This window comes from Heterodontus francisci, chromosome 37 (genome assembly GCF_036365525.1).
Source record: "Heterodontus francisci isolate sHetFra1 chromosome 37, sHetFra1.hap1, whole genome shotgun sequence".
NCBI classification, from domain to species: Eukaryota; Metazoa; Chordata; class Chondrichthyes; order Heterodontiformes; family Heterodontidae; genus Heterodontus; species Heterodontus francisci.
Window position 1 is genome coordinate 23,096,842 of NC_090407.1, and position 20,223 is coordinate 23,117,064.

Sequence of the window (20,223 nt, forward strand, 5' to 3'; positions counted from 1 at the left end):
TGCATTTGACCAAGTATGGCATCAAGGAGCCCTAGCAAAACTGGAGGCAATGTGAATCGGGGGAAGCTCTCTGCTGGTTGGAGTCCTACCTAGTGCAAAGGAAGATGGTTGTGGTTGTTGGAGGTCAATCATCTCAGCTCCAGGACATCACTGCAGGAGTTTCTCAGGATAGTGTCCTCTGTCCAACCATCTTCAGCTGCTTCATCAATGACCTTCCTTCAATCATAAGGTCAGAGTGGGGATGTTCACTGATGATTGCACAATGTTCAGCACCATTCGTGACTCCTCAGATACTGAAGCAGTCCATGTAGAGATGCAGCAAGACCTGGACAATATTCAAGCTTGGGCTGATAAAATGGCAAGTAACATTCGTGTCGCACAAGTGCCAGGCAATGACCATCTCCAACAGGAGAGAATCTAACCATCTCCCTTTGACATTCAATGGCATTACCATCGCTGAATCCCCCACTATCAACATCCTGGGGCTACCATTGACCAGAAACTGAACTGGAGTAGCCATATAAATACTGTGGCTACAAGAGCAGGTGAAAAGCTAGGAATCCTGCAGCGAGTAACTCTCCTCCTGACTCCCCAAAGCCTGTCCACCATCTACAAGGCACAAGTCAGAAGTGTGATGGAATACTCTTAACTTACCAGGATGGGTGCAGCTCCAACAACATTCAAGAAGCTCAACACCATCCAGGACAAAGCAGCCCGCTTGACTGGCACCCCATCCACAAACATTTACTCCCTCCACCACCGATGTACAGTAGCAGCAGTGTGTACCATCTACAAGAGGCACTGCTGCAACGCACCAAGGCTCCTGATAAAGTACCTTCCTAATCCACGACCGCTACAAGCTAGAAGGACAAGGGCAGCAAATGCTTGGGAATACCACCAGCTGCAGGTTCCCCTCCAAACCACACACCATCCTGACTTGGAACTATATCGCTGTTCCTTCACTGTTGCTGGGTCAAAATCCTAGAACTACTTTCCTAGCAGCACTGTGGGTGTACGTACCCCACATGGACTGGAGCGGCTCAAGAAGACAGCTCACCACCTCCTTCTCAAGGGCAATTAGGGATGGGGAATAAATGCTGGCCTAGCCAGCGATCCCCATATCCCATGAATGAATTTTTAAAAAGTAGATGCGGCTTTCACATTATGGCAATGAGAAGCCAGAACCCTAGTGAATCTTCACCTCCCAAGCACGGGGAGGTTGGGGCCCTGAGATCAGCTAACTTGGCAGAGACAGACGATTGAACCTGAGGCTTCCTGGTTGGATCAGGTCCACAGTGGGGCAATGCAATTACCTCTCTACTGATATTTGTGGTGATCTGATGATCTCCAACTGCGAGGAAATCGAACCCATGATCAAATTCCTACATGAAGGACCAGTGCTTCCCAGTTTCCTTAACAGGTTTGCAAGCTGATGTCGGTGCTGGAGCAATATTGAAAAACATTCCATGATTCAGTGGAAAAGGGATCACCTCGATAATGAAAGTACTGAATCCAGCTGGCCAAAAGAATGTGAAAGTCAGAGGACAGATGGAGCACTGCATCATGTGACTGGTTCCATGAGGCACTCCCCTCAGCTGAATTCAAATTGGAATTACAGCAGGTTATAGCAGACAGCAAGTGCGAGGGATAAACTCTCCTCAGCAACTGGGCTCCAGCGATCAAAAGAAACTCGTGGCTTGCTCTTAAAAACCCAAACGGTGTCACAAAAACACAGGCACATAATTCAGAGAGCACACATAACTCTTTGAGTGCTGCCATTTTTTGTTGTTGTTTAGTGTTCAAGTGGAACATAAACATTCAAACCATCCCAGTGAGTGGGGGAGGGAAATTATATATTTCTGGAGAAGGGAGTGGTTAGCCTGATGTTGAATGTTAGGATTTGATGAACTAATGGTGCAATGTGTTAAGTGTATTATAGCCCAGCCTGACTGATTTCAGCCTCGTCATTTTTAATTCTGAATTTTTATATAGACTTATACTGACAGATCTATAACGTTGATTAAAACAGAGATAGGAAAAAGAGAGAGATATATATAGAGGGACAAATAGATAGAGGGACGGAAAGACAGACAGACAGATAAACAGATAGAAAGAAAGAAAGAATAGACAAAGATAGAATTTTCCACCTTTAGATCCCTTTACAGGACTATGATACTACACTGACGGGGACAGCAGCAGTAACAGATGGTTAAGCTGCATTTGCAAAGTAAAGGTTATCATTTCAAATGCGATCCTTCATCGGAACTAAAAGATTTACACCTGAAACAGGAATTAATCTTTCTACTGAGCTGCTGGAAATGTAAAGAAGTGCCTGTTTTTAATTTATAGTATTTGCCGTCTACCTTTTTATTTTGAAAGTAAGTTGATGTTTTTCTAATAAATAATATTGTTTATTGGGATATAATACTTCAGTCCAATTTTTATTAGGATACTGGTATTAATACGGTCCAGAAAAAGAAGTGACCAGAGTTTTACAGCCAGTCTTCAATAGGCATCGTTCACTGTTTTACTGGATGATTCATCATTCTTGTTATGGTGCCTAACATGCTCCCAGCAATGAGATTTGGAAGTGAACTCGTCTTGTAACCAATGACGTCACATTTGCCATTTAAGCTCTTTACTAACTGTGCCCAAGGGCCAAGAGGGATTAAAAAGCAGTCACTTGTCGCATATTAATTTGACCTCTTCCAGATGCAACTCAAATTATATAGAATGCACAAGACACATGATGGTTTCAGGCTACATGTCGGCCAATCTCCACTGATCCTTTTGTAGCATGGAAGCAGCCAGGTACTATGGAGCTGATGTACCTGCCCCTGGGTAAATATGGTAATATTGAAGAGATGCATCATTCTGTGGGGCAGCACAATGGGAATACTAGCTAAGTGATAACATTATGTTTTGGACAATCTAACACAGTAAAAATTGTGTCCACTATGATTGTTTTCTGTTCCTAATTTAACTACAATCTGGTACAGTGACCTCACCACTGCCACTTCTGAAATAGTTGATGGTAAGCATGCCAGCTTGATTCAGCATCTGATGGGAAAGTATTATCTCGGCCAGGTGAGTCAGATGGGGTTTTAAGGTATTTGAAATGCAGGATTAACAGGCGTAAACCCACATATTAACATACTGCATCATCAGACCACGCCTCAGGTTAGCTATGATCATAACAGTATAAAGATGGCAATTACCAAAAAACTCTTCAAATGATCACAGTGCGGAAGCTGATGGTAGGTTTAGATTCCGGCCACTGTCTCCAATACCAAAAACACAATCCTTTTGTTTGGAGAGAGGAGTTTCAGCTTTACTAACCCTTGGCAATGAGCAGATGGGGGAATGTTTCAAATTTTGATTTGCCTCAGGCAGAAAAGCTTTGAAAAGAACAGAATTGCAACTAAAGCAGGAACAAGCAGTAAATGCAATCTGTGTGAGCAGCAGCAATACCTAAAGCTTCCAGTCCGTTTGGCAGGAGCAGCCTCATCTAACTCCAGAAGCTGGGGCCAAACCTGACAGAGGCGACTGGATGGAAGAAAAGGTTCATGTTTTGAAAGTGGGTCTGACCCAAGTGGTGTAACAATAATTTAGTCTGTATTTTATCTGGCTGTGACATTCATCATTTTAAGGGCTAACGCTACAATGACAGTTTGTGGAGCTATCTGAGACGCAGAGCTTGGAATCTCTACCTAAGCTTTCCACTGGTGTTACATTCATATTGGCATTAAAACAGCACCAATAGGAAAAAATCTAGGCTTTATACTATTTCCAGTCACATCTCCATTTCCACTCCTTAAATAAGTGGAGTTCACACAATAGCTTGTTGTATTAGTCTCTTATGCTTATTACTGTTAACTCTTTGGTGTTTAACAATGAAGTGGGACAGTGGTCCTGATGGCTCAGTTAGTAAATGCAGCACACAAACTAAGTCAGTGAGAAAGAAAGACTTGCATTTCTATAGCACCTTTCATGACCTCAGGATGTCCCAGAGCACTCTACAGCCAATGAGGTAATTCTAAAGTACAGTCATCGTTGTAATGTCGGACATGTGGCAGCCAATTTGCACACAGCAAGATCCCACAAACAGAAATGTGATATGACGAAATAATCTGTTTTCTGTCATGTCGATTAAGCGATCTACACTGGCCAGGACACTGGGATAATTCCCCTGCTCTTCTTCAAATAGTGCCATGGGATCTTTTACGTCCACCTGAGTGGGCAGACGGGGCCTCAGTTTAGCGTCTCAACCAAAAGACGGCACCTCTGGCAGTACAGCACTCCCTCAGTCTTGTACTAGAGTATCAGTCCAGATTTTTGTGCTCAAGTCTCTGGAGTAGGACTTGAACTCACAATCTTCCAACTCAGAGGTGAGAGTGCTACCAGTTGACTCATGGTCACTCCCTTCAGCGGAGTTGTGGGGTGGGGGAGAAATGACAAGAAAAATGTGGGACATGGAATTCCTGCATTTTGACATCAGCCAATTCAAATCTCATTTTTACAATAAACTGCTACCCTAATGAACATTCCACTAATGCTTTTCTCTCTGCCTTCCCTGGAGAATTCCTTTCAAAGAACAGTATGCCCTTCTTTTTAACTATTCCAATTTATTTGTCTAAATAAGATTAATGGCTGCTATTTTTAATTGTTGGTCCAATGCTGGTCATGCTCCCTGTCTCCTGGCTGGAATGAGAGATGCCCCTGAAAATGCTTTTTTTCTCTCTCTGTTTCTTCCAATGACAAGCTGTACAGATGTCATATGTTTTGTTCATTTTTCTCTTTTTTTTCCCCATTCCTTTGTCCAGCTGATCTTTTCTTCCTTTGACGATGGAGGACTAAGATAAAATGGAGCTTTTTAAAAATACATGTATCATGTTATTGAAGGATACGAGGCAAATATTATAGAAAATTGTTGTACTATTGCAGGGACAAGGGTGCTTTCTGGCAAAAATTTACCATCACTGCTGAACTCGCCAGAGATCCCTTCCATTTAATAAGATGGGCAAATTCATGAAGCACTAGTGGGGCATCAAGGGTGCCCACCTTATGCCATGGACCACAAACTGTAAGTTGTCAGTTCCAGAGCAATACCAGGCCCCTTCTCGCAACCCCTTTATTAAGGGGCAGCACTGATACTTTTCCTGAAAAATTCCTTTCTCCTTGGGCATCCAGGCCACAATCCCAGCCTAGACTGGCTCATCTCCACCTTTTGAGAAGGTCGGTACTTTGGTTCCCTGAGGCCTGGGAAAATGGAAGAGCAGCGGAGTGGGAGCAACAGATGCTATCTTCGCCACAAATCCCAAGGACAGGGTCATCTGTACATTCAGGGCGGGCAACCCGAACCTGTAAAGGTGCATCAGCTGTTTCTCACCCCCGAACCTCCAATGGAACTGAGACTGACCAGTAGGGTCTCACTAATTTGGACCCAAACGCCCTTCCTCAGCGGAAGAAAAAAGGGCTGTCAAAATTATGCTTCTTTCCCCTAAGGGGGCCAGAACATTTCAAAATAAAAGAAATTGATCCCTTTTAAGATCAATTTACGTTGCCTGTAAAAGTTTCAGGGCTTTTCATGAGGCATCAGGAGAACTCTCTGGTCCAAACGCCTGAGTCTGAATGTGACTGCAATTGGCAAAATTCCCAAGGTATCCTGGGAACTCCTGAGATATGCCTGTTTGCCTGGCGGAGGAGGTGGGCAGAGGCTCTGTCCCTCTGACTCTGGACTCTTGTTCAACCTCTACTCCATTCACCCTACCATTGGCAACCAGGCCTTCAGCCACTGAGACTCCATGTTCTGTAATTCCCTCCCTAAAATCCTCTTTGTTTCCTTCTACTCCTTTCAGACCCTTTTACAAGACCACCTCTTTGATCAAGCTTTTGGTCACTCCTGCTAGTATCACCATTGGCTCAGCATCTATTTTTCTCTCTGTGAAATGCCTTGGGATGTTTTACTATGTAAAAGAGATTGTATATTTTGTTCTCATTTGTTGCTGGACCTATCATCTGTACTGAGTCAGATAAAGAAGCCCCTTTCAAAAAACTGGCAAAAACATGTCAGGGCAGGCCCAGGAGAACAATGAAGGGGGAGGTGAAAAACATGTTGTGAACAATTCCAAACTACTGACTACTTTCACGCAAAGATAGCTATTGAAAAGAGACTCAACGGCTAAAGAGAGATAATCTCAAACAGAGGCTCAAAACACTGACAACTGAAAAGCCAAAGCATTGGAAAGGCTGAGATATGAATCAGACATTGTTCCAAAATGGAAGAAGCAAAACAGAATGTGTGTGAAATTGGGAGAATCCAACAGGAAATTAATGAAGCTAGCAGGTGATTATTGGTCAGTGTTCACACCAGGGGCTGAGTGAGGGCTGCCCAGGTGGTAGAGCAGATACCAGGGATAATATTCTGACTTTGTACCTCTGCAGTATAGCCCGTCAGAGGGCAATATCGGACACTACGACATGTAATTTTTCTGACCACTCATTTTGTCTGATTGGAAAACCTTCCACAGCATATGCCTGAATTTCCAATATGGCCAGGCACCAGGTGGGATTCTCTGTCAAAGGTGTGAAGTTGGGAAATTGTCCCATCGCTCCAGATAGAGCTCCAGCACTTTCTGTTTTTAATTTTGGATTATCACCATTCCAAGTTTCCTTTTATCCCTACCATTGACTGAACTGAGGCTTCATCTTTTATAGAGTTATAGAGAGATACAGCACCAAAACAGGCCCTTTGGCCCACTGAGTCCACGCTGACCATCAACCACCCATTCATACTAATCCTATTTTCCCTCTCACATCCCCACCTTCCCTCAATTGTCCTACCACCGACCTACACTAGGGGCAATTTTTACAATGGTCAATTTACCTATCAACCCACAAGTCTTTGGCATGTGGGAGGAAACCGGAGCACCCGGAGGAAACCCACACGGTCACAGGGCGAACTTGCAAACTCCACACAGGCAGTACCCAGAACCGAACCCGGGTTGCTGGAGCTGTGAGGCTGCGGTGCTAACCACTGCGCCACCCTAATATAATTGCCATAATCGGTTATGTTTCACTGAGGGCTGTCCTAAGGACACAATAAGGCACTGTATAGATACAAGTCTATTCTTCCTCTTATTATCCTAATAAGACTGAATATTAATCATATTAAACAGGCTAAAAATATCTACAGTTCAAATGATGACAGTCTTCAGTCACCTCACCTGACTGTTTTTATTTCTACCTGTTCTGGTGGAAAATACAGTACCAGGATCTGCCAGTACCTGGGGAAAATGTTAATGTTTCAGGTGTAGACCCTTTGTCAGAACTGGAAACCGGGAGATCATTATTCTTGAATGGAATGGGACAATACAAAAGGCAGGGGAAGGAAGACAGAATGGAGAACTGACAACCAGATGCTTTTGTCTTCTGAGACGATGGGAAGAGGTGAACGCTGGTGAATGGTGTATGGAGATCATCTCACTGAAGCAAGTAAAAGGCATGAAGGAACAAAAGGTTGCGATAATATGTAAGTGAGCGAGTGAAAGTGGAAGGAGGGAAATTTAGGAAATTGGAAATTAAAACAAAATTGTTGGAAACACAGAGCAAGCCCGCCAATGTCCAAGATCCAAAACACTAAGCTGTCTTCCCCCTTTGCAGTTGTTGGTGGACAATGTTCCTTTATCACAATTTATGATTGTTATTTTTTGAAAGTCCCAAATCAGACAGGAAGCAGGATAAGGGTATGTTAAGGCAAGAATCACGGTTTACATTCTGTGTTTTCCCAAGAAAGACTCACTGGAAGCTTCAATGAGCATTCTATCTGACCTTGAGCTGGCCTTCCATTCCCATATCCCCTTCATCACAAAGGCTGCCTACCTCCACTTCCATAATATCACCCTCCTTTACCTCCATATCAGCTCATTTGCTGCTGAAACCTCCATCCATATCTTATTCACCTCCAGACTTGCCTATTCCAGTGCTCTTTTGGTCAGTCTCCCAATCTCCAGCCCTCCTCCCTTACCCCTGCAAATTTAAGCTCATCCAAACTTTACTGCACATAACCTCTCCTGCACCAAGTCCCACTCACCCATCACCCCTGCCCTTGCTAACCTACATCAGGCCCTAGTTTCCCTAATACCTCAAATTTTAAATTTTCATTCTCATGTTTAAATCCCTTTGTTGCCGCACCTCTCCCTAGCTCCATAACTGCTGCCAACCCTTTAACGCCTCTCCCCTGCATACACTCCGTTCCTCCGATTTTGTCCCCTTGTGCCCCCCCACCCTTCCTTCATCGCACCATTGGCGATGTGCCTTTCACGACCTGGGCCCAATGCTCTGGAATTCCCTCTTAAACTCCTCAGCCTCTCCACCTCCAACATCGTCTTTAAAACCCATCTACTTGACCAAGCCTTTAATGATTCCCTCCTAATAGCTCCTTCCTTGATTCAGTGTTTATTTTTGGATCACACATCTGAGAGATGTTTTTGGGATGATTTTACACAGTTAAAGCTCAATTTAAAGGGCTAGATTTTTGCTGCGGGAGTGGGAAATGGAAGACGGGACCATTTCCCAGTCCCCAAACCGCCCCCGGGGGAAAACAGAAAGGGGCCCCAAGTTTCCTGGGACGACCCCTTATTCGCTCTAGAGACAGGTTTGGTGGGTGGCCAATTAACGGCGGTGGACGCAGGACAACTCAAGTGCAAGGCCAATTTAAACTGACCACGGCAGCCATTACTGTGGGTGCTGTTTCACTGCTGTGACTGCACATGAAAGATCACGGAAAACTTCATGTCCACCATGTCTCAGAGAACCAGAGGCCTGGAACCCGGGTAGGGCAGCCCCTCAATTTTCAGATACAGATCTGGAGGTGATGCTAGAAGCTGTGAGGGAGAAAAATTAGGTTTTATTTCTGGAGAGTGGCAGGAGGAGGCCACCCACACAGACCAAATAGATGTGGATAAACATTGCTGCTACTGTCAGCAGCAGAAGCATGGTGAGAAGAAGCTGGATCCAGTGCAGGAAAAAGTTCAATGATCTGATGAACTCTGGCAAAGCGAGTGCTACCCCCAATCCTTAGGACAGGTGTCCAGCAGACATATCAGCTGAGGAGCCTCAGGGCGTATGCTGCTCCTAAGCATGTGAGGGGTGTATGTACTTACTGACTCCTCAGAATGGCTCTGAGCCATAGTGCTGCTGAGGACCTACCAGCACAGAAACATGCACCCGTCAATGAATTGGAATGCTGCCAATGGATATCGAGGACAGCAGTGACTTATCACGCTCTCTTTTGTCCTTGCAGGAGAAACAGGCACATAATCCCCGAACGAGTGCCCAAACAGGTGGAGGGGTACCCTACCTTCAGATCATCACACCAATGGAGTATAGAGCGATGGAAATAGCCAGGATCACAGACCATGAGGCAGTCGGCCATGGCGAAATGGGCACTCATGGTGGAGATGGTCATTGCAGAGGGCAATGTGCTCAGTAAGCGGGTGAATTGCACTCCACCCCATCCGGCAGCATGCCGAGCACTGAGTAGCATTGGGAACTAGTAATCCAGAGGCCCAGGCTAATCCCCATTTCAAATCCCAGCACAATGGCTGGTGGAATTTAAATTCAATTAATTAATATATCCAAATAATGAATTAAAATCTGGAATTGAAAGCTAGTCTTAGTAACGGTGTCACGAAATTATCATCAATTGTCATAAAAACCCATCTGGTTCACTAATGTCATTCAGGGAAGGAAATCTGCTGTTCTTACCTGATCTGACCTACATGTGACTCCAGACCCACAGCAGTGTGATTGACTCTTAACTGCCCTCTAAAATGGCCAAGCAAGCCACTCAGTTGCCAAGGGCAATTAGGGATGGTCAACAAATGCTGGCCTTGCCAGAGATGCCCACATCCCTTGAAAGAATGAAGTAGGACCAGCAAAACTCCAAAGAGGCACTGCCATACCTTACAAGCCATGTGCATCCCAGCTACAAGACAAGTCAAGTGAGCAGGCTGCCTCTGCCTCCTCCAAGGGGAACAATGCGTAGAAGTGGGTGAGTGCAGAGGCCACCATGTTGCGTGGAGCACTAAGTAGGTCACTGACATATCTTCTTCCTGTAACTGTGCACTGATTTCCTTTATGAGCGCAATGCAAATGATGACACTTGAAGGCACACATGTGAGACTCCTTTTATCGATGGAGGGACAAGAAAAGAGGTATGAGGTAGTGAAGGAGATCGAGGGTTCCTTAACGATGATGGCAAAACCTCTAGCAGATGTTCATCCTTCATTGGTGGTAAGAGTTTACATGTTCCAGGCTGCGTCCTCAATGTCAGTGTTAGCACAGGCAGCTCGGAGTGACTTCTTTCTCATGCCCTTCATCCTGGGTCAAAGGGGCTCAGTTGAAACGATCCTGTATCAGAAGATCCCTGACATTCATGTCATCCTGACAAGATCTTTGAGCCCTACTCCGTACCCAGCCAACTCCCTGCACAGCCGGAGTACCTCGGTGTTCTGAATCATCCCCCTCTGCCTCCTCCACTTCCACGTCCTCCTCCTCCACCTCCTGAACTGTCTCTTCCAGGGCCTCACTGTCCTCAAGGTCCACACCTCTCTAGAGGGCCATGTCATGGAGAGTGCAACAGACCACCACAATGAGCAAGGCCCTTGCAGGAGAGTATTGCAAAGCACCACCCGACTTGTCCAGGCACTGGAACTGCACCTTCAGAAGCCTGATGGCCTGCTCATTGGTTGTCCTACTGAGCAGGTGGCATTGGTTATATCGCCTGTCTGGAGCTCTTGTAGAGGGGTGAGAAGCCACCTCTTCAAGGGATATCCCTTGTCCCCTAGATTCCATCCAAGGACTTTGGGGATTGGAGTGAAGAGCTGCAACACCCTGGACTGGCGGAGGATGAAGGAGTCATGGTAGCTGCCAGGAAAGCGAGTGCACACATGCAGGAAGCTCTTGTTGCGGTCACAGACCATATGAACATTGAGGAGGTGGAAGCCCTTCCTGTTGATGAATCAAACTGGCCAGTCTCTGGGTGTCTTGATGACCTCATGGGTGCAATCGATGATGCCCAGCAGCTGGGGGAATTAAATGCCCTCTGCCCCTGAAAGGCCGTGTCTGTCGTTAAATGAATGTACTTTCCAGCTCAGGCAAATAGGGCATCAGTGATCAGCGAGATGCAATGGTGTGCTGCGTTTGCGAGATGCCACTAAGGTCCACAGCTGATCCTTGGAAGGAGCCAGAAGCAAAGAAGTTCAAGGCCACTGTGACTTTGATGGCTATTGGCAGGGCATGGCAACCAGTGCTGCCTAGTGTGAGGTCTTTGGCGATGAGAGCACAGATATCTGTGGTTAACTGCCTGGAAGTCACAGTCTCCTGCAACACTGGTTCTCAATCACCTCCGGCGGTAGATCCTATGCTGAGGGTATGCCTCCATCTCCTTCCTACCCCTCGTCCCTCTTCAGTGCCTTCCTGATGCCCAGGGCTCTGGCCTTCCTGTGGGGGCTGTTGCTCCTCATCGCCACTTGGCCCAAAATCTGAGAGCTGTGTCCCCCTTGCCAGCTGCTGCCTTCCTTGTGCTCAGGTGCCCCCTGCCTTGGCAGCCTTCTCCCTATTTATACCCCTGTGATACCAGGAGGGTGACAACCCCTTGCACTGTACACTGTCCCCGCTACCTGCACTGCACCGTTGGCATCTGTTTCCCAATAGCTGAGTCTCCCTCTGAGCCACTTTTATGGGGCCCAGCTAATTCCCTGGGGCAGCCATGACAGGCTCCCCACTGTGTACCCACCTCCATTGATCTGGTCTGCCCCAGACAGCGCATGCAGTCCGTGCACCCCTGCGTAAAGCACAACCCCCCATTAACGAGCTCTTGAACAATGTTAACTGGCCTTCCTCATGGACCAGTCGGGATCACAGGGCTGCCCTCCCCCTGCCCTGGTGGTGAACATGGCCAGCACGGGGAATGACATCAGGAAGCTGGTAGGCCAGTCACTGCTGGCATTTTGAAACCCGGGGCTCACCTCCGTGGACCCGAAAATCCACCTCAAAGTGTTAAACAGCCTTTGCATCATGAGACGCAGAACTAAATGGAATGTTGGACTTCTAACTTAAAACTCCAACTGTTAGTGTCTGGTTTACGTCTTCAAAAGTCCGCCCCCCGCCACCCCCCCGCACCTCTTCTTATAAATCAGCCTGTCTGGGCCAGACTGCAGTCCTGCCTGAATCAGTAAGTACATGAGAGTATCATGACTCAATCTGTGATTCAACTTCAGTACCCAGGAAGTAAGCCAAAAACAAGCGTAAAAGTTCACTCTGCAAGAGATACAGCATGTGCCGAGGAGGAAATATTCACTGGCAGACAGCAAACATTTTTGGAACAGTCTGTTTGTGGTCTTATTTTTCGAGGGTGCTCATCCTGCCCCTTTCCCTCACTGTCCACATTTACAGCACGAATATGCTACGTGTCATAGCAGATAGCTGTCTGCATCTAGTTGTACGGACTGTAACAACAGTTTACGTCACTTATTTAGACAGCTGTTTGCAGTGAAGTGCAGAATAAAGCTGTGTAGAAACTGTCAGAAGTTACAGTGTACTGATGGTGCCAGAATTCTTGGGTTTTCTTCAGCTCATATTCATCAACGGTGTTTCTGGACAGAATATCAATGAATCTTATTAATGACCCACAGGATGTGTGTTGTCAGGATGGCATCATGAGTGTTGAAAATAATCACACTCATATCAGGAAGCACGTTACTGCTCCTTTTTGATGGGTCACTTTCTACACTAGATTACTCACTTTTCTGTAAACCATGGCCAAATAACTCAAGGCCTCTTGTACATGTAGTACCACCTGACCCTTTACATTACAGTACCTCTTCATTTATATTAAAGCATCTCCTCATTTACACTACACTGTCTAAATTTACAATGCCACCTTGCTTACATTGTAATGTCTCCATATTTGCATTCAGTTATTACATTAGATATTTTGTCCGGTTCACTGTCAACAGCCACTCCCATAAGCAGCCTTTGTGTCCTCTTCATTATTCATTTTTTTGTGGGATGTGGGCATTGCTGGCTAGGCCAGCATTTATTGCCCATCCCTAATTGCCCTTGAACTGAGTGGTTTTCAGTGGGGAATTTTATGAGTCAACCACATTGCTGTGGGTCTCGAGTCACATGTAGGCCAGACCAGGTAAGGACGGCAGATTTCCTTCCCTAAAGGACATTAGTAAACCAAATGGGTTTTTGTAACAATTGGCAAAGGTTTCATGGGCATCATTAGACTAGTTTCTTTTCTTTAATTCCAAATTTATTAATTGAATTCAAATTTCACCATCTGCCATGATGGGATTCAAATCCCTGTCCTCTGGATTACTAGTCCAGTGACAATACCACTACACCACTACCTACCAATACCACTACACCACCACCTACCTCTACGTCCTCCTTTTCCTGACCTGAAAGTCAAGGTGAACAAAAACTTGACCCTGTGGATCATAAGGGAGCCTTTACTCTGAACACTCACTGCAGAATATACCATGTGCTGCCCGTGAAGTCCCCTCTGCTGATTGAGCAAGCTGGGTAAACACTCATCAAATTGGGACACAGTCTTTGAACCAATAAATGGTTTTTATTTACATGATGGGAGCATGAAAGTAATCAGTATCATACAGTGAAATATACATCACTCTACACTCCTTAAAATACATGAACATAACAAGTTACACACTTTCCCTCTAAACATGGACCTTGAAACATATATTTACATCCCTTTGCCATAATCTAGACCAGTTCCCTAGCTAAACAGGCATTGACTTTTCCAAATTATAGCATGATATGGAAATTACAACAGGCAAACAGGCTATTCGGCCCATCCAGTCCATGCTGGTGTTAATCCCCAATGTGAGCAGTACTCCAAATCCCATGTGCACATCCTGTTCTCATATTCATTAATCCTCCAGTTTTTCAATCACCCATCTAACCTATTCTTAAATGTTGACATATTTTAAACACTTAATCTGGCAATGCATTCCACAGTCTCGATTTTTCTGTGTAACAAAGTTCTACTGTCCTCTGTTCTAAATCATTTACACTTAATTTTATATCTATGTATCCTTGTTCTAGAACTCCTTAACTACAGTCTTGTGGCTGTAAGATTCACATACTAACTGCTCACTTAAGACGTGCTGTGGCCAGTCAATCTAAAGCTGTAAGTGAAGGGTTCTGACCACAAGTTGTCCATCACACAGGGCTCAAGCCAACTAATGACCCTGTCTCAGATGCAACTGTCAATGCGAGTATCTACCCCAAGCTGTGGCCTATCCAATGCCCTGCAGCTAGCTTGCTTCTGAATAACCCGGCACAAAAGCAGCAGACAAACAACATCCCTCACAAATACGTTAGAACAAATAGCCATTCATCAATATTGAATGAAGTCAACCTCTAACAACGACTTCTCATTGAATGTAACAACTAAAAAAAAACTCTGGCTAATTGACACCTTGAACATTATTTTCCACAGTCTGACTGATTTGCACTGGTGAAAAACGCTGCAGTCTGCTCATCTGGAACTGAATTGATAAGTTTCCCTTTGTTAAACATTATGTGTGATACTGTTTTAACTCTTTGGCCTAGAAATTCCATGACACCGTGCCATTTTCAGGCACGTGAGCCTTCGATATGGCGGGTGGAATCCATGCTTATTAGGAGTCTAAAGTGTGCCACCCACCTTCAGACAACAAAAAGACATCCAGGGCCATGCCTGAAATAGGCATTAGGCCTTTTGCATAAGCAAATAACGACAACTTACATTTATATGTTGTCATTAATGTAGTAAAATGTTCCAGGAACATTATCAAACAAAATTTGACATCGAGTCGCACTGGGAGATATTAAGGCCGATGACCAAAAGAGGTCGATTTTAAGGAGCTTCTTGAAGGAAGAAAAAGAGGAAGAGGTATGGAGAAGTTTTGGGTGGGAATTCCAGAGTTTTGGGTCTGGGCAGCTGAAGGTATTGCCACCAATGGTGAACTGATTAATATCGGGATATAATAAGGGGCCTAAAATAAGGAACCTAAAATCAGTTCTCAATCACCCTTCCTTCCCAGTCACCTTCTTTCCCTATAGTGGTTGGCATCCTTCCATCTACAAAAGATAATGGACACACAGCAAACAATCCATTTAGGTGGGATGTCACCTCTTGGTGCACATTTGCTGATGGCTGTGAAGGCCAATCCTTGAGAGTCAGGTTCTGCCACAAGTGCTGCACATGAAGCTGCCAAGTGACGCTGTTTTTCACATTGGCGCCTGTTGCCAAGCTGCTATAGCAACTGGTCATCGTGGTAGTGAACACAAGTCACCTTTTCCCTCTATCGCCAGCTAGTGACTCCCAAGTGCGATCGTCGACATTCAGGGTCTTCATGTCATGCATGCAAGCATCCTTGAAGTGGAGCTTAGGGCCCCCCACTGGTCATCTGGCCCTGGCTACCTCACCATATAGAAGGTCCTGGGTTATGTGATCGGATGTGTCCGATCCACCAAAGATGCCTCTGTTTGTTTAGTGCCAACACACTTGGGAGCACTGCCTTTGAGAGGACTTCCACATTTATGTCTTTGTCCTGTCAGGATGTACCCATAATGCCCTGCAGACAGTGGAGATGAAAATTATTGAGTATTTTTTATTTGTTCATGGGATGTGGGCATCGCGGGCTAGGCCAGCATTTATTGCCCATCCCTAATTGCCCTTGAGAAGGTGGTGGTGAGCTGTCTTCTTGAACCGCTCCAGTCCATGTGAGGTAGGTTCACCCACAGTGCTGTTAGGAAGGGAGTTCCAGGATTTTGATCCAGCGACAGTGAAGGACGGCGATATAGTTCCAAGTCAGGATGGTGTGTGGCTTGGAGGGGAACTTGCAAGGTGGTGGTGTTCCCATGCATCTGCTGCCCTTGTCCTTCTGGGTGGTAGAGGTCGCGGGTTTGGAAGGTGCTGTCTAAGGAGCCTTGGTGCGTTGCTGCAGTGCATCTTGTAGATGGTACACACTGCTGCCTCTGTGCGTCGGTGGTGGAGGGAGTGAATGTTTGTAGATGGGGTGCCAATCAAGCGGGCTGCTTTGTCCTGGATGGTGATGAGCTTCTTGAGTGTTGTTGGAGCTGCACCCATCCAGGCAAGTGGAGAGTATTCCATCACACTCCTGACTTGTGGCTTGTAAATGGTGGACAGGCTCTGGGGAGTCAGGATGTGAGTTACTCGCCGCAGGATTCCTAGCCTCTATCCTGCTCTTGTAGTCACGGTATTTATATGGCTACTCTAGTTCAGTTTCTGGTCAATGGTAATCCCCAAGATGTTGATAGTGGGGGATTCAGCGATGGTAATGCCATTGAATGTCAAGGGGAGATGGTTATATTCTCTCTTGTTGGAGATAGTCATTGCCTGGCACTTGTGTGGCACTAATGTTACTTCTTTTCCTGTTAGCTGTAACTCACCCATGTTTCACAGCCATACAGCAAGGTGCTGAGAACACAGGCCTTAAAAACCATCAGCTTGGTCCTAAGGGTCAGCTTGGTGTTATTCCATGCACGTTTCGCAAGTTAGCCAAAGGTGGTAGCTGTTTTCCCTACGTGTGTATCGAGCTCTGCATCAAGGGACAGATTGTCTTTCACCATGGACCCAAGGTAGAAGAATTTGCTAACCACTTCCAGTGGGATGTTATTTAGTGTGATCAGGGGCAGAGATGCCAACACCTTGTCCCATTCCCTATAATGCACCATATTATTTCTCATACACAGACAGCTCAGTTACAAAAGATTAAGGGGAGAAATCCATTTGCGTAGCACCATCTTCAGCAGCGCTATGCAGACTTAGCTCGACTCACCAGGGCAGGATGAGCCGCAGGCCATGCAGTATTGCTTGCCCCCAGGGAATCGAAGTATGTTAGGTGTAGCAAGCAAATTTCTTCCCCTTAATTTTGCTGAGCCACACATATCCAAGAGACGCCATTGGCTGTAAACTGCTTTGGGATGTCCTGATGTTGTGAAAGGATCGATATAAATATGAATGTTAATCTTTCATTAAAAAACTTTTATTTAACGAGGTTCATATGGAATGTCATAACAATGGCAGAATTATAGTAGAAAAGGTGATTGTCATTATGATTGGCCGAATGTAGGAATCTTGCGTCGGATTTTTGGTCAGGGTGTGTCATGTTGCCACTTCCCTAGCAATTTTGTTTCCTACATTATGCAGACAGTAGACCTGACTGAAGGCTGAGTATTTAGTAATTGGAAGCTGTATTGCACATATCATCCTCCTCTCTTGTTTAGTCTATCTTTTTGTATTCCAGAGAACCTGTCCAAGAAAAGTATTACATCATGTGGCATTAATCTTATTTTTCTTCTATTAAGAAAAATATAATAAATCCAATGCAACAAATACAAACTCCACTCAGGGCTTGGAGCCTAAAGCTGGAAAATTGGAGGCACTGGGAATCTGTGCAGAAACCAGTTGTACAACAATTAAAACTGACCAAACTGCCATTACTAAAGTGAATCAAGATCCATCAGCTTCTGCTGCCACAAGCTTTACAGTCAAGGGGTTGTGCATTTTTTGGGGGTTCTTGCTACCACTTTTAATATTTTACTGCAGATTTCTGGTTAAAACAATTAAGAAATTCTGCAGATGTGCGAATGTTGCAGCAGAAAGCGTCATCTAATGGGTAATCTTCTCTCATCCCCCAACCCCGTCCCTAATCTCATTTTCTCAGTCACAATCTTTTGTGTCGCTCTATTTTATCAATATTAATTGGTTGCTTGAATTTCCCTTTCCTCCTCCTCTTCCTTACATTCCAAAAGTGCAACCATTCAGACTGTACCTCCTCGCTCTATCCTCAAGACTATTCCACTGCCTCATTCCGAATCAGCACTCAAAAGTTTGGAATTCCTTACCACCCTCGATCTTTTCTTCACCTTACAATCTGTAGGTTATAATACAACAACAACAATTTGGATTTATATAGTGGCCTTACCGTAGGAAAACATCCCAAGGTGCTTCCCAGGAGCGTAATCGGACAAAAATTTACATTGAGTCAACTGAGGAGATATTAGGACAGGTGATTAAATGCTTGGTCAAAAATGTCCAAGTTTAATATCATCTAATTATTATTTCTTGATTTATCTCGTCTTCTCTCCTATTCTTTTCAACATCGTGCTATGAGTTTGGGTCTTTCATCTGGATTTCTCAATTTGAAAAATCACAAATGTACAAAGCCTCTCTGCTCACAAAGATAAGAGGATCATCATTGCCACACAAAGGCACAAAGATGTTTTCAATTAGTTTAAATGTTAATAGTTTCTAAACTGATGACCTTAGTGAACTACCTTGCTCTCAGCCCAAGAGAAGCCATGCACTTCCCAGCAGGTACAGGAATGATAGGGTAAAGAAACATAGTGAGATTCAATATAAACATTGATAAGGAGAGGGAACAGTAAAAGATAAAGATACTTGATTAGAAAAGAAACATTTCAACAAAACAAAAAGGGAACTTGCCCACGTAAATTAAAGAGAAAAATCAGCAAATAAGACAGAGGTCAAACATGGGAAATGTTCCAACAGGAGCTGATTAGACAAGATTGATGTATTCACAAAAGAAGTAAAGGAATGCAATAAAAACTCAAATCCCTTGGATAAATCGAGATTAAGTTAAACCCAGACTTTAAAAAATATGATAAGGCAAATTTAGAACGATTAATACAAAAAGCAAATGGAATTTAAAGATGAGAAAGTTTGAGTGAGCATGAAGAAAGTCTGGCAGGGGAAATAAAGGATTTTCTAAACAATAAAAAAGAACAGTTAAGGAAAGGGTAGAGTTGATTAGACACAAAATAAGAAATCTCTTCATGGACGATGAAGGAATGGTAGGAATATGAAATGAATGCTTTGGTTTTCATAGAAGAATCTGGTATTGAGATAAAAGGAGGAAGTCCGGCAACTTGACTGAACAACCATAGATAAGAAATAAAGAGTTTGCATATTTATATAGTACCTGAGCACATCTACAGGATGTCCCAAAGCAATTTACAATCAATAAATTAATTTTTTAAAGTGGTCACTTGTTTTAAGCTAATATGGCAGCCAATTTGCACTTAGCAAAATCCTTCAAATAACAAATGAATGAATGACCAGATAATTTGTTTTTGTTGCTGATGTTTGTTGAAGGAGAAATGTTGGCCAGATCACAGGGAGAACTCCATGCTCCACATAAAATAGTGCTATGGGATCTTTCACATCTACTCAAACAGGCAATAGGGGCCTGGGTTTGACATCTCGCCCCAAAAAACAAATGGATCTTTCGACAGACTGAGTACTGCGTCGACATGTCAGCCTAAATTATGTTTCAAATCTCTAACTTTCTGATACACAGGAAGGATGACTGATTCAGAATCAACTCATTTAGATAAAAATAACTTACTCCAAGATTAGAAGGTAAAATTAGCACATTCATACTTATATTCCAGTCTAGCATTACTAATAGCTACAAGAACGGCTGAGCTTTTAGATGTAGCCATCTATAACTATGTTAGTTTAATCATCCCTAGTGCCACTCGAGTAAGATACTCTACCCCATTGCAATGATCACTCAACTCCCCTGTCCTGATGTGAGAACGCTATCCCTTTAATTGAAAAGTAATTCCCTGAAATCCTGTGTTTAATCCCAGAAACTAGTTTGGAGGCTTCAATACAAATTGAATTGGAGTGAAGGATGGAGCCACAACCTTGAGTGATTAATGTAATTGCTGGATTGCAATTATACAATCGATACTCTCTGTACCCAGCCTTGCATTTATAAATTGGGTAATACCCACCCTAATGTTATTCTACAATAAAAAATCAATACAAAATCTGACCTTAGACCTTGAAGTGAATTTACAGAATTAATCCATCAATACAATGTTCATGGAAAAAGCAATGTGCTGGCACTGATAGGTAATCCTGACCCATCTTAAGAAAGATGGTTTAGGTTATAATTCATTCTCTGCTGGACCTCAGAATTCTATGACTGAATTTGTGTTTTGCTTTATGCCCATGGCTGATTTTCTGACTGCAAATCTCTATTTTACTCCCCCAGATATTCCTCTTGATGATGTTTCCTATTTTTGTTATTACGCTGTTATCTGTGCTTTTTAAGTCTGAGAGTTGCTTCTGTCAAAGTTGCTGTT

The 20,223-nt window shown here is 44.2% G+C and overlaps 1 protein-coding gene across 2 annotated transcripts in view; it reads right to left on the reverse strand.

The window, feature by feature from the left end:
* The window catches only part of acap3a (ArfGAP with coiled-coil, ankyrin repeat and PH domains 3a), a 338,239-nt gene that overhangs the window by 286,343 nt on the left and 31,673 nt on the right, over positions 1-20,223 (reverse strand). The gene's annotated exons all lie outside the window — the stretch shown is intronic.